Below are 14,507 nucleotides of genomic sequence, written 5' to 3'. Positions count from 1 at the left end.
GACTTTTTTTTTTAAAATTTCTGTGAGGAATATCTCTGGTAGTTTGGTCAGAATTGCATTGGATTTGTAGATTAATTTGGGTAGGATTGACATCTTGAGTGCATTAATTCTTTCAGTCCAGGAATATGGATGTCTTTCTACCTTTTTGTGCCATTTACATTTTCTTTTTCTATTTTTTTTTTTTCTTTGTAGAGGTCTTTCACTTCTTTGGTTAGGTTTATTCCTAGGTATCTTTTTTCTTTTTATGGCCATTGTAAATGGGATTGCTTTCCTCAATTCTGCCTCAGTTTGGTCATTTGGTGTATAAACATGTTATAGATTTTAGTATGCTGATTTTTGTATCCTGTTACTTTACTGTATTTATCGTTTCCAGGAGCTTTTTTTAGATTATTCTTTTTATTTTATTTTTTCCTTTAACTATTATAATTAATGATTCGCATATAGTCATTATACATCTTTTTAGATAACAAAATTTAAAAGCATGTATACAGTGTGAAAAAAAACAAATTGAAATGGTAAACATATTCAGTACCTTCAAAATTTAAATTATGTTGCGAACATTTGAATCTCACTCTGATAGTTATTCTGCAAGTACGTACTGCCTTGTCTATGACACTCCATACTGTGAGGCACAGTTCTAAAGAAAAACATTGATCAAAAATTAGGCTAAAAACAATCTTATAAATTAACAAAGATAACATAAGCAATAAAAGAAGAATGTATAATTTCCATGTACAGGACTGTGGGAGATAAAGTTCAGACTCTGAAAATCTGTGAGTATCAGTCATTGGTTCATGTAGAGAGAGGTAAAGTTGTACATAACAATAGCTTATTAGGAAGAGATAGAAAAAGAACACTTTTACTCACAACCGAGTTCTCATAAGACCTTTATGCTGTACTGTGCATAAAATGTATGTCTTCTACAATGTTTGTCTCTTTAACTTTCCTGATACAGTAGTCCCTAAAGTATTTCCTGAAGAGTTGGTTTCATTTGGGTAAATTCTTCCAGCATTTATTTATCTGAGAATGTTTTTTTTCCTCCTTCCCATTTGAAGGATAATCTTTACTAGATATTTAGTACTCTTAGCTAAAGTTGCTTTTCTCTTAGAGTTTTAAATAGGTCTTTCCATTCTTTCCTGGCCTGCGTTGTTGCTGAGAAATCTACTAGTCTAACAGGGTAACCTTTGTAAAGTAACTTCCCATTTCTCTCTTTCATTTTTAGAATTTTCTCTTTGATTTTTATCAATTTGGCTATGAAAAACCTTGGAGAGGATCATCTTATATCTATTTGTTCTGTCTTCTGGATTTGGACATCCGCCTGCCTCTCTAAATTTGGGATGTTTTCAGTTATTATATTATGAAAGATATATTCTATGCTTTTACCTGTGTCTCTCCCTTCTGGAATACCTATTATGTGGATATTTATCCATTTAATGGTATCTAGAATTTCCCATATATTTTCATTTTTAATGGTTATTCTCCTTTTCAGTACCTTGTACTAAATCAGAGGTTTTTTTCTTCAAGGTCAGAGATTCTTTTTCCTGCATGGTCAAATCTGCTGTTAATACTTTCAAAGGAGGTTTTGATTTCCCTCAATGCATTCTTTACCTCCCGAAGTTTTGTTTGATTCTTTTTCAGTGTGTTTATCCTTTTATTGAGTTCCTCTATCATGTCACAGAAGGATTTTCACATCTCCTGGAATCGGTTTGCTGCCTTTTCTTGTATTTTCTGAGTACTGTTACAATGAATATTCTGACTTTTTTTTCTGACATTTATATGATCTCTCATATTTTACCCATAGTTGGTAAGGAGTGATGATCCTTTAAAGGGGAAGTATTTCCTGATTTTTTTTTTCATATTTCTTCAGCCTTTGCTTTGAATTTTAGTCATCTGGTAGTATACTCACTTCTTCCTATTTCTTTGGAGTATATTTCTGTACCTCTGTGTTCCTGCATTTCTCTATGATATGCTTAATCTCTGTGCCAATTTCTCTCCTTTCTTGTGGGTGTAAGTGTGGAAACCACAGTAGTTATTTAGTGTTTAGGCATTCGGAGGGGAGTTTCTCTCCTTTTACTGACAAGGATGCCATGGATAAAGAATTCCTCTAGACTCCTATTTTCAGGTATTTGGTTCTTGTATACCCAAACCTAACTGCTTCCCAATGTGGATGGAGGTTGTCATACTGACAGAAAGTAATGTAATTGATCAATGTGTATGGTGTGCTTGCACACTATGTATGCTGGAGGGCTCATACCCACCCCCAGCAAGCTAGGTGGGGGTTCATGCTGATGAAACTCAAGTTGAGTAGATTGACTTGGGCCTGCCTACTGGTCCTGGATAGGTGAAGGGTGAAATGGCAACAGAACAGGTGGGCCAGCAGCTCCTACCTTCTGTCTCTATAGTATCAGTGTTTCCCTGTTGCTCTTTCCTAGGAATTTCCTATGTATGTAGTCATATCATATGCAAATAGGGATAATTTCACATATTTTCCTATTTGAGTGCCTTTGACTTTACTCTCTTGTCTGATTGCCTCAGCTGGGACTTCCAGTACTATATCAAAAAGGGGTGGAGAAAATCAGCAGCCTTGACTCTTTCTAACCACTCAGTATGATGTTAGTTGTGGGTATGTCAGATATTACTTTTATTATGCTCAGGAATGTCCCTTCTATGTCAGTTTTGCTGAGTCTTAATTATGAAAAGATGCTGTATTTAATAAATCTTTTTTCTGCATCAATGGATATGACCATATAGTGTTTATCTTTCCTTCTGTTAATGTGATGTATAGCATTGCTTTTCATATGTTTTTTAAAATTTATTTATCATCATCATAATCTTGTTTATATTACATTGAATCACATATAACCTTACAGTGTATTATATTTCTTTTTCCAGAAGGAATATCATGTATATCAGTCAATACGGAGACATTATATCCCGATTTCTTTTTTCACATTTTTTAATTCCATTTTCTTTTATACATTCAATCACATTATTTAGCTTACAAAATGAACATTTCTCCCTAGTCCAGTTGATAAAACTATAAAATATCTTCAGCAGATAATGCAACATTTCTTTATCCCATTAATGCTTTGCCTCCCTACTTTTCTTCTAAATGTCCTTCCTCAGGCCCTCCTCTTCCACACACACTATATCTGGCATTTACATCCATATACTCTGTTTCTGTATTTTCCATATGTTGAACCACACTTACATCTGTAGTATAAAGCCTACCTGTTTATTGTGTATAATCTTTTTAATGTGTTATGATTTGCTAGTATCTTGTGCAACATTTTTTCATTTGCGTTCATTAGAGATATTGGTCCATGGTTGTCTTTTTTGTGTTATATCCTTGTCTTTTTGGGGGATCACGGTGCTGGAGGCTTCATAAATCTGAGAGGGTTTCTACCTTTTGGATCTTTAGAAATAGTTTGAGGAGAAATTGGGATTAGTTCTTCAAAAGTTTTGTAAAATTCAGGGAACCAGCAGTTAGTGTAATGGCTATGTCGCTGGATTCCCATGTAGTCGACCGCGGTTCGTGTCCTGGACCCGGTGGCTTAAAACTCACGCCAGGCGCGTGTGCGTGCGTGCCCAAGATCCCGAGAGGAGAATGGAGGAGAAGGGATTGCGGCGTGACCATCCCCCCTGGGGGGTGATTTCTCGCTTTTTGTCTCTATGTCTCTCTCTGTCTGTCTGGCGAGCGCACGCGCCCTACAGTGAAAATCTCTCCAAAAAAAAAAAAAAAAGTTTTGTAAAATTCAGAAGTGAAGACTTTGGGACCTGGGTTTTTATTTATTGAGATAATATTACTGGTTAAATGTTCTTGTTTATTATTGATCTATTCAGGCTTTCTATTTATTCCTAGTTCAATTTCGGTAAATTATGTGTGTCCAGAAAGTAGCCCATGTTATCTAGGTTTACTTGTTTGTTGGCACAATTGCTCATAGTCTTCTCTCATGGTCACTTGTATTTGTTTTGTCTCTTGCAGTATTGCCTCTTTCATTGCTGACTTGATTTATCATTTTTTCCAGTAATCTAGCTAGCAATTTGGTTTTATGTACTTTCTGTATTTTTTTAACTATATTTCATTTATTAGTGCTCCATCTTATTTTCCCCTGATATTTTAGGGTATTATTTCTTGTTGTTTATCCAGTGCCCTGAGATGTATCATTAGGTTGTCTATTTGCCAACTTTGTTGTTTTTCTTATAGGCACTAATTGCTATGAACTTCCCTTCTATGATTTGCTGTGTCCCATAGTTTATAAAACTTTATTTTTATCATTAGTTTCAATGAAGTTTTGGGTTTCAATCTTTTATTCAGTGGTTGTAAACACATTCAGAAGTAGATTTTTAAGCTTATATATGTTTGTGTATTTTCAATGTTATTTTTTATTTCAAGTTTGATTTCCATTGTGGTCAGAAAAGATGCTGGATATAGTTTCTGTCAGTTTGAATTTGCAAAGGCTTGTTTTGTGTCCCATCATGTGGTTGAACTTCAAAATTATTCCATGTGAGAGTAAAAAGAAATTTGCAGTTTGTGGTTTTGGGTCAAAAAAAGTTCTGAAGATACCTGTCAAGTCCATTTGATTTATGGTATCATTTACATCTTATATCTATTTTTTGTCTCGATCTGTCCAGAGCAGACAGTGGGGTGTTGAGATCCCCAATGATTATTGTGTTGCAGTCTCTCTCTCCCAATAGTCTCTCTTTCATTGTTTAGGTGCCCCAGTATTGGGTGTATTTATATTTGTGTTATATCTTTTTTTTAAAGATTTATTTACTTAATTTCATTTATTCATGCACTTATTTTAATTTGACAGAAGAGAGAAAGAGAAAGTAAGCTATCAGGTTCGGTACTCGAACCATGGTCGACCATATGGGAGTATACAGCACCTTAGCCACCATGCCACCTGCTGGTCATATAAGTGTTCTATCTTCTTAGTGAACAAGTCCTTTTAATACTGCATAGTGTCCTTCTCTGTGTCTTCTTACAGCTTTTGTATTGGAGTCTATTTTGTCTTATATTAGTATTGTGACTCCAGCCTTTTTTTGGTTTTCACTTGCCTGGAATATCTTTTTCCAGCCCTTCACCTTCGCTTTCTGTCTATTTATGTTTATTGTAAGTGTCATATAGAGAGCTCCTGAATTTTTTCCATTCAGCTATGTCTTTTAATTGAATAATTTAATCTATTAACATTCAACATTATTATAGTTTCAGATTTACCACCTGCCATTTAAAAAGAATTGATTGTTTTTATCCAATCATTATACATCATTTAGCTTATACAGAGAATCTACCCAACATGAAATACACCTCAGATCAGTCCAGTTAAATACTATACAATTCATCAACAGGTAATAAAATATTCGTGTCCCACAAATGTCTTAGCTCTCCGTTTTTTTCTCCCTAATTACCTTTCCTACACTCTTCCCCTCTCCCACCCTCCTTCCACAGTCTCCAGTGTCCATAACTATTTCCAGTGCTTTCATGTTCTCCAATCTTTCCGTCTCTGTCATAGAATGTGGAAAGTTGGTATATGTTAAGTAGAGACATACTATGTCTCTTTCCCAGCCGGACTCGCTTCAATCAGCAACAAATCATCCCTACTTGTCCACTTTCTATCAAATGCTGCCAGGGTCTCATTTTTTAAACTGAACGATATTCCATGGACTATATGTACTACACTTTTTCAATCCACTCATTTGTTCATGGACATTTGGGTTGGTTCCATGTCTTAGCAATCATGAATAATGCTCCAGTAAATATACATGTGCAAGTGCTTTTCCAACTGAGCGTTCTCCTGTCCTTTGGGTAGATACCCAGGAGTGGAATTGCTGAATCATATACTAGTTCTATTTGTTGGTCTTTGAGGAGCTTCCATATTGTTCTCCACAGTGGCTGGACCAATTTACATTCCCACCATCAGTGTAGGAGAGTTCCCCTTTTACCACATCCCTGCCAGCACTTCCCCTTTCCCCCCCCTGCCCGCCCTTTCCATTTTTTTTTTTTTTTTAACTCTTCACCATTCTGACTGGAGTTAGGTGTGTGTGTGTGTTTTAAGAGTTATTAATTCATTATTAATTCAGTTAATTCATTATTGATTCATTTAATTCATTAATTTATATTAATTTTCCAAGGGAGGGAGGCAGTGAGAAAACAAGCCACCAGGTATGGGACTTGAACTGTGGTCTGCCATGTGGGAGTGTCCAGTGCCTTAATTACCACGCCATGTGCTCATCCCCTCATTGTGGTTTTGATATGCATTTCCCTTATAATAGCTGTTGAACATTTTTTCATATGCTTTTTGATTATTCCTGTGTCTTCCTTAGAGAATTGTTTATTCAGCTTCTTTTCTCATCTTTTAATTGGGTTAATCTTTTTCTTTGGATGAGCTGCTTGAATGTTCTGTGTATTCTGGTCATCAGTCCCTCATCTAAGGCATAGTTTACAAAAATCTTCTCTCATTCCAAGCGTTATCAATTTACATTAATTACTGTGTCTCTTGCCATGTAGAAATTTCTTAATCTAATGTAATCCCTATTATTTATTTTGGGGATTGTCTGTGCTTTGGGGATCTTTTACCAAGTTTTTGCCTACCCTGATGTCTCTAAGAGTTTCCCCCTGCCAATATTTTAGCCATTTTCTTGGTTGATCTGTTTGTCTTTCTTCAGTTTTACTATTATATTGGGCTGTCAGAAAAGTCATGATATATTTTTTCTATGCAAAAATGTGTCATGACTTCTCTGACAACCCGGTAGTGCTTCATTTACTTCTTAAGGAGCTGGTCTATAATTTGTGAATTCTTTAAGTTTTTGTTTTCTGAGGATGATTTTATTTTTTCATATCATTTGAAGGATAATGTTGCCAGGTATGGTATTTTTTCACTGAAATTGTTTTTTAGTATTTTGAATATATTTTCCCACTCCTTCCTTTCCCACATTGTTAGAATTGAGGGCTGATGTTAGCCTGATAGGATAATCTCTGTAAGTAACTCGACATTTCTCTTGCCATTTTTAGAATCTTGTCTCTATCTTTGATTTTTTCCAACCTGGCTATGATTTGCTGGAGGAGGAATTTTTTTTTTTTTAATGCTGATTCTATTTGGAATTTTTTTTATTTCTTAGGTCTGAATTTCTCCATTTCTTTTTTTCTCAACATTTGTAAAGTTTTCAGATAGTATTTCATGGAAGATATTTTCCACATCCTACCAGCTCACCTTCTGGAATACCCATTATTATGGATATTTGGGTGTATAATGGTGTTTAGAATTTCCAATATGTTCTTGTTTTTTGAAAAAAAATATTTTGATGGCTTGGTCTATACTGGAGACTTTAGCTTCAAGGTCAGAAATTCTTTCTTCTGTATGGTCAAATCTATTTATGTTTTTGAGAGAAATTTTAATTTCTTATATTCTTCATTTTCCAGAAATTCTGTTTTATTTTTGAGGGTGCCTGTTTATGGAAATCCTCTTTCATGTCCCAAAATGATTTTCTCCTTCTCTGGATATGACTGTTCCCTCTTAACTCATTGAGTTTCATCACAATAAATATTCAAAATTTTTTTCCTGACATTTCTGTCTATTCTTTTATGTTGTCCATTATTGGTGAGGGTTTTTTTTTGTTCCCTTCAGGGAGTTATTTCCTTGTTTTCTAATGTTTCTTCTGTCTCTGTACTGATTTTTTTGTCATGTGATGATGTGATCACATCTTCCTATTTATTGGAATAGATTCTGTAGTGGCAAATGAGGGACTATCACCCCTAGATCCCTGGTGTGTTCCTGTTAGGGCTGTGTCTTCCAGATCAGAGCAGATAAAGTTTATATAGGGCTCAAGTTGCCTGCTATACTACAGCGTGCAGACTAGAGGAGCCCAAGTCCAAAAGCAAACCTGAAGGGTTGGGCTGCATCAAAGTGGAGAGGTTCACTCAGACAGGAAACCAGGTCTCCCAGAAAGCAGGTGAGTCTCATGAAGCAGATGGCATAGCTTGGCTAGAGGGCCCCAACTCCCCAAGGCAAGCCTAAAGGGTTGGGCTGCATGAATGAGGAAAGATGTGCTCAGACTGAAACCGAAGTCTCCCAGCAGGCAGGCTGGCTTCTAAGTGTTATATCTGATAAAAATTATGAGTTAAAAAAATCAAAAATGGAAGAAGATCTGTATATTATTTCAAAGTATTTTTAAAAATATCTATTGTTTGGGTTATTGTTGCTGTAAGAAATCGGCAATCTAATTATCATTGGTCACGAAATTGTCCTTTTCTCTTTTTACTTTCTAACAAAATCTAATTTCATTACTGTTGTTCCACAGTCTCACTAGTGTGTCTAGGCAAATATTTTCACCTTTATTAAGATTCAGGGCGGGGATGGGAGTGGCAGGTGGTGTGGTAACTGCCGAGTAGCCGACCATGGTTTGAGTTGTGGACTTGGTAGCTTACTTCCTCCCTCTCTCTCTCCCTGTCTCTGATTAATTTATTTTATCTTATTTTAACTTAATTTAAATAAAGTTAAATTCTTTAAAAAAAATGAATCTGAGAATCGGGGTAAAATGTCTAATCTAGTTTCCATTTAAGTGCTTTCACTCATTCTCTATTCTTGCTTTTTTAATCCAATTATTAGATGAGTATTTAGGGTTTCTTTTGTTCCAATTCTAAAAATTTTTTTTGCCCTTTAACGAATCATAATTTACATGACATAAATTCACTTGTTTAAAGTGTACAATTCAATGGTTTTTAGTATAATCATAGAGTTGTATAAATACAGCCTAGAATAATTTACACAAAAATTCCCATTTATAGTTTCCTTTTAAATAATGAATAATTTTTCTCTAACTGATTCCAAAATTTTCGCTATATCATTGGTTACTGACATTTTAACTGTGTTGTTGCCTGGATGTAGACCTCATATAATTTATCCTTCTTGGAGTTCATTTAACTTCTTACATGAGTATATTGAGATTTTTAAATTGAATTTGGAGATTTCTAAGCCATTATTCAAATATTTTCCACCCCTATTGCCTCCCTGATAGTTCAATTTTGTGTTTGTCGGTATACTTAATGGTATACCATTATTTCCCTGATGCTCTTTATTCTTTTGTCTCTATTCCTTTACTTTTTCTTGCTGATCTTCAGATTGCTTAATCTCTATCAAACTATCTTCAAGTCGTAACATCTGTCTTTTGTAGCTCAAATTTACCATTGAGTTTCTCTGGTAAAATGCCTTTTTCAGTTAATTTACATGGAAACTCTGGAATTTCTATATTTTTTTAAAACATTCTCTTATTGACACACTCTATTTGATCAGGCATTATTATAAAACCTTCCTCTAATTCCTTCTACAGGGTACCCATTTTTTGAAGCATTTATAAATATGTATAGATGTCTTAATTTTTGTTGAAAATTAGATATTTTGGGCTATTTAACGTGGTCCTTCTAAACACTGAGTTCACATTGTTGTTATTGCTTGCTTGATCAATAGTTTGGAGACGTGGCTAAGCTAACTCTGTCAAGTCCATTGCCCCTGCAGGTGGCAGCCCTTGATGTCTTGGATCAAATTTTTCCTTTATTTATGTGTGTATATGTGTATTTCTGGCTACCTAGAGATTTCTCTTCATAAATATAAGGCACTTGCTGGTCAAAGGTTGTACTTAGGTCCCCTTAGGTGGAAAGACTTACCCTGTACTTTGGGATGAGTATGTGGCTTTGAAACTACTTTCATAGCCCAGAGTTTATATTCTGCCAAGGACATGAAACTTGATGTTTCCCTTTTCAGTTATTTCTGAGAGTATTTGTATCAGACATACACATAGTTTTCTAGACTGTGAGGGATATTTATTCTTTCATTAATATTTTAAAGCCTGGCTTTGTGTTTCTCCCATGTTGGAATAACTTATTTTTTAGTCCATGTTTGGTCAGAGGTACATTTCAAAGTTTTCCACAAGTGGAACTTGTTCCATGAGCTGATAGGTCTTTAGATGGCATTGGGGAATATTTTCAAGTCCACTGTATGTCACTCTGCTGCTCTTGTGGGTCCACACTAATAAACACACATACACAGGTTTTTTTGAACTTCATGTTGAATGTGATCTCAGAAGGGTTCTTCTTGGTTGACTCTTTCTCTGGTTCTGTTAAACATCTGGCCATTCTACCCATTTTCTATGGAGAGTTGAGATGCCATTACATTAGAGTAAGGGGTGAGAATGGCAGCCTATTTTTCTCCCAGGTGACACCTCTGATCTATGAGTAGTTGCTAGAGGAGTGTCAGGGGCAGCCCCAGATTTTCTCAGCCTTCTTCTCCATGTATAGAACATCTGCCCTACAAGTGAGCAGGTATGGTGTAATTAGGGTACTGTACTCTCAACCCATCATACCTGAAAAAGATCTGACTTATGAGTAGGGGGTCATATGAAAGAAAAGGACAATATTCTTGGCTGAGCCTGCCTGGAATAGATCCGTGACCCATGGCTAGGAGACATGAGAAAGGTAAATAGACTGATCCTCAAAATATACTCATGAACTAGGAACTGGAGAAAGAGGGAGTCCTGTCTCCGTGGGTTCTCTGCCCCAAGGTAGGGTTGTCATAAGACAGATTTGCAGAGTGGAAGCATAGGATTATGAGTCAAATACCTCAGAGTTATTCTGCGCTTGTATCCCTATTTGGTGTACACTCATAGGGTAGTTTCTAGGTCATTTAAATGATCGCATAAAAATAATTTTGATTAAATATTTGAACAGAGATAGTATTCACTATGCTGCTGATTTTTACCATTCCTACAGTCTCAATTCCAGACTTGCTCATATCACTTAATTACCTTCTTTTAGAGTTTTCATCTCCTTGTGTCTCTGCCTTAATAATTCCTTCAAATTTATATTCCAAATCACACATTTTTTCTTGAGGTGAGTTTAGTCTGGTATTTTTTTTAATAGCATAATTTATAGGCTTTATAAATTAAAAATTTTTTGATCTTTTAAAATATAAACATGTATGTTCTGATGTGTCTGATAATTTCAATTTTCATATTCCTAGGATAGTGTCATTTCATTGTATGTATTCTTTCTTTACATACAATAAACTCATCATACATACACATACACATACAGGGTTCTGAGAGATCATAACAAATAGCATCCCTCTTGAGTTATAAAAACTAATGCATTGTTGAGCAACTAAAATAGCATACTATTACTTACAAAGCTCAAGGTCTGTTAGCCAAGTGATTTTGCCAATGCTGAAGCTTAGCATTAAGCAGACTTACCATGTCACATTCATCACGGGACCAGGGACTGACTTCCATTGAAGAGGTAGGCCTCTCTGCAACGTCTTCATAGGAAAATCCTTGTTCTTTAAGGACTGTCTCATTCCTAGAGGACGGAGTCAGTGAGAAATGAGTAAAGAATAGGTGAGAACCTTGATTGTTAGAGCCAGTGGATCACTGCATATGTATGGAAACATCCCATGTAAATAAGTACTGCTTCATACATATCAAAAATTAGAGTGTTGTCTAACAATATATTTGAAAACTCATCAAATTCTTCTAACCCCAGGTGTGAAAATACATACATTATTTGTTTATAAATAGGTAACAAGTTGTATTTTCTTTCAGCTAGAAATCATGTTTTAAATGTAAAATTATAACTCTGTAACTATATTGATCTAAGAATTCTGTAATTGGAAAAAATAGCCATTCTACAAATTCAGTTCTTATAGACTGACATGACATGAACCTAACATAGTTTCAGCAAGTGTTTCTGAAACAGCATATTAATCTCCATTTGGAGGTCAAAAGGTACATAAACTCTTTCAAAAAGTTAAACTGCCAACTTCAAATACAGGGAGTTGTTTGTTTGAAGAGAGATTTTGCTACTGGGCATGTGTGCGACAGAGAAACAGAAAACGAGAAATCACACATCCCCCTTCCCAGGGTGGATGGCCATGCCATAGTCCCTTCTCCTCCACTCTCCTCTCGGGATTTTGGGCAAGCATGCACACATGCCTAGCATGAATTTTAAGCCACCAGATTTGGGACCTGAACCACAGTCAGCCATGTGGGAGTAGAGCGATATAACCATTATGCCATCTTGCCATCTGCTGGTTCCTTAAATACAGGGTTCTTAATGCAAATGATGTATGGAAGGGAGCTTGTTTATATGGGACCCACATAAACTTATAAAAAAATCAAGAATTATTTGAATAGGTAAAGAATTGATATTTAGGGACCAGCAGTTAGCATAATGGCTATGTCGCTGGACTCCCATGTAATCGACCGCAGTTCAAGTCCCAGTCCCAGTGGCTTAAACTCATGCTGGGCGCGTGTGCGTGCGTGCCCAGGATCCCGAGAGGAGGATGGAGGAGAAGAGATTGCGGTGTGGCCATCCCCCCTGGGGGGTGATTTCTCGCTTTCTGTCTCTCTGTCTCTATCTTTCTGGCGAGTGCATGTGCCCTATTGCAAAAACCTCTCCAAAAAAATAAATAAATAAAATTAAAAAAAATTGATATTTAGAAACAAACCATATAAGCACTTTAGATATTTTTCCTCCCAAAGAATTATTATTTGGGAACAGCAGTTGGCATAATGGCTATTTCGCTGGACTCCCATGTAGTCGACCGTGGTTCAAATCCTAGACCCAGTGGCTTTAAACTCACGTGTGTGTGCATGCCCAAGATCCTGAGAGGAGAAGGGATTGTGGTGTGGCCGTCCCCCCCGGGGGTGGTTTCTCGCTTTCTGTCTCTCTGGTGAGTGTATGGGCCCCATAGCAAAAACCTCTCTTAAATAAATAAATAAATAAAGTTTTTTTGAGAGGTTTTTGCCATAGGGTGTGTGCGCTTGCCAGAAAGACAGAGGCAGACAGAGAAACAGAAAGTGAGATATTACCTCCCAGGGGGATGGCCACGCCGCAATCCCTTCTCATCCATTGTCCTCTCAGGATCTTGGGCACGCACGCACATGTGCCTGGTGTGAGTCTAAGCCACCAGGTCCAGGACTCAAACCGTGGTCGGCTACGTGAGAGTCTAGCGATATAGCCATTATGCTAACTGCTGGTCCCCAAAATACATTTTTTTGACATTTATTTTCATTTGAACAGAGAGGTGTACTGAATGAGAGCGAGCGAAAGAGAGAGCAAGCTGCCGGGTCCAGGACTCGAGTCATGGTTGGCTATGCAGGAGTCCAGTGCCCTTAACCACTAGGCCACCTGCCGGCCCCCTGGCACCTTAGATAGATTTTTATGAAGATTTTTCTAGTAGTCAATCTTCACATGATTTCAGTCATAAGCTTCCTTTTGTATAATTAAAAATACTATAAATAATATTTTACAAATATAATCTCGTATGTATTATAGGTTTGCATAATACATTTATGTCCAGTTTAATAACATTACAAAAGGCTACTTTGACTACATAGTTTTTGCTTATTTACCAAATATAAAACCTTAAAATGTATAAAAAAAAAATCACAAAATCCTTAATTCTATAATTTCATTGGTTAGTTAAGAAATCTTCATATGTGGAGGCATTTAAAGGTTTTTTTTTTTATGTGTACATTGCTATATATAAGATATAGATATATTTCTATTATATCAAACATACTGTATTCATATTTCTACCAGTTTTGATTATAACAATGAGTATGACTTTTTGATGATGTGATTTTTTTAGTTGTCTGGGAAATATTCTGGTGTTTTAAATTTTAAACTACATACAGGTCTAGAGCCTCCTACTCTTACAAACACATTTGAATACAAGTTTGGTGCAAAAGTAATTGTAGAGTTGTGTTGCCGAAATTTGCCATTTGATATTGGGCATATTTTTTAGTTGTTATACATCATTTTATGTATAACTTTTTGCTCTTTTTTACTCTTTTTGCTAATGACTTATTATTTGCTATTTATTTTATATGATTTTACACTATGGAAATGACATTAAACAAAAAACAAATTCAAGTGATTTTCTTATTTGGGTTCAAAACGAGCTATAAAGCAGAAGTGACAACCTACAACTTCAACAGTGCATTGGTACAGGAACTGCTCAGGCACACACAGTTCAGTGATGGTTCAAGAAATTTGCAAGGGAGATGATAGCCTTGAAGTCGAGAAGCGTAGTAGCCTGACATCAGCAGTTGGCAGTGACCAGTTGAGAGCAGTCATCAAAGCCGATCCTCTTACAACTACAGGAGAAGTTGCGAAGAACTCAGTGTCAACCATCCTGTGGTTGTCTGGTATTTGAAGCAAATTGCAAAGATAAAAAAGTTCAATAAGTGGGTGCCTCATGAGCTGACTGAAACTCCAAAGCACTTTCCAAAGCCAAACTAGCACAAAAAAAAAAAAAAAAAAGGGTCATGGTCACCATTTGGTGGAACTTGATCCACTACGGCTTTTTGAATCCTGCAGAAACCATTACATATGAGATGTATGCTCTCAGCAAATTGATAAGGTATCCCGAAAACTGCAATGCCCACAGCTGACATCGGTCAACAATAAGGGCCTAATTCTTCATGACAAAACCTGACTACACATTGCTCAG

General features: G+C 36.1%; 1 long non-coding RNA gene across 1 annotated transcript in view; it reads right to left on the bottom strand.

Moving 5' to 3' along the window:
- Positions 1–9,850: 9,850 nt before the first annotated feature.
- The window catches only part of LOC102491219 (uncharacterized), a 185,113-nt gene continuing 180,456 nt past the window's right edge, over positions 9,851–14,507 (bottom strand). The window contains exons 2-3 of the long non-coding RNA XR_335818.2: positions 11,245–11,350; positions 9,851–10,304 (exon numbers count right to left, since the gene is read on the bottom strand). This is a non-coding gene — a long non-coding RNA (uncharacterized LOC102491219). The remainder of the gene's footprint in view (positions 10,305–11,244; positions 11,351–14,507) is intronic.

This window comes from Tupaia chinensis, unplaced genomic scaffold (genome assembly GCF_000334495.1).
Source record: "Tupaia chinensis unplaced genomic scaffold, TupChi_1.0 Scaffold000541_1, whole genome shotgun sequence".
Classification (NCBI taxonomy): domain Eukaryota; kingdom Metazoa; phylum Chordata; class Mammalia; order Scandentia; family Tupaiidae; genus Tupaia; species Tupaia belangeri.
Note: the sequence above shows the minus strand (reverse complement) of the source record. Positions and strands in the feature narration are given on the sequence as shown.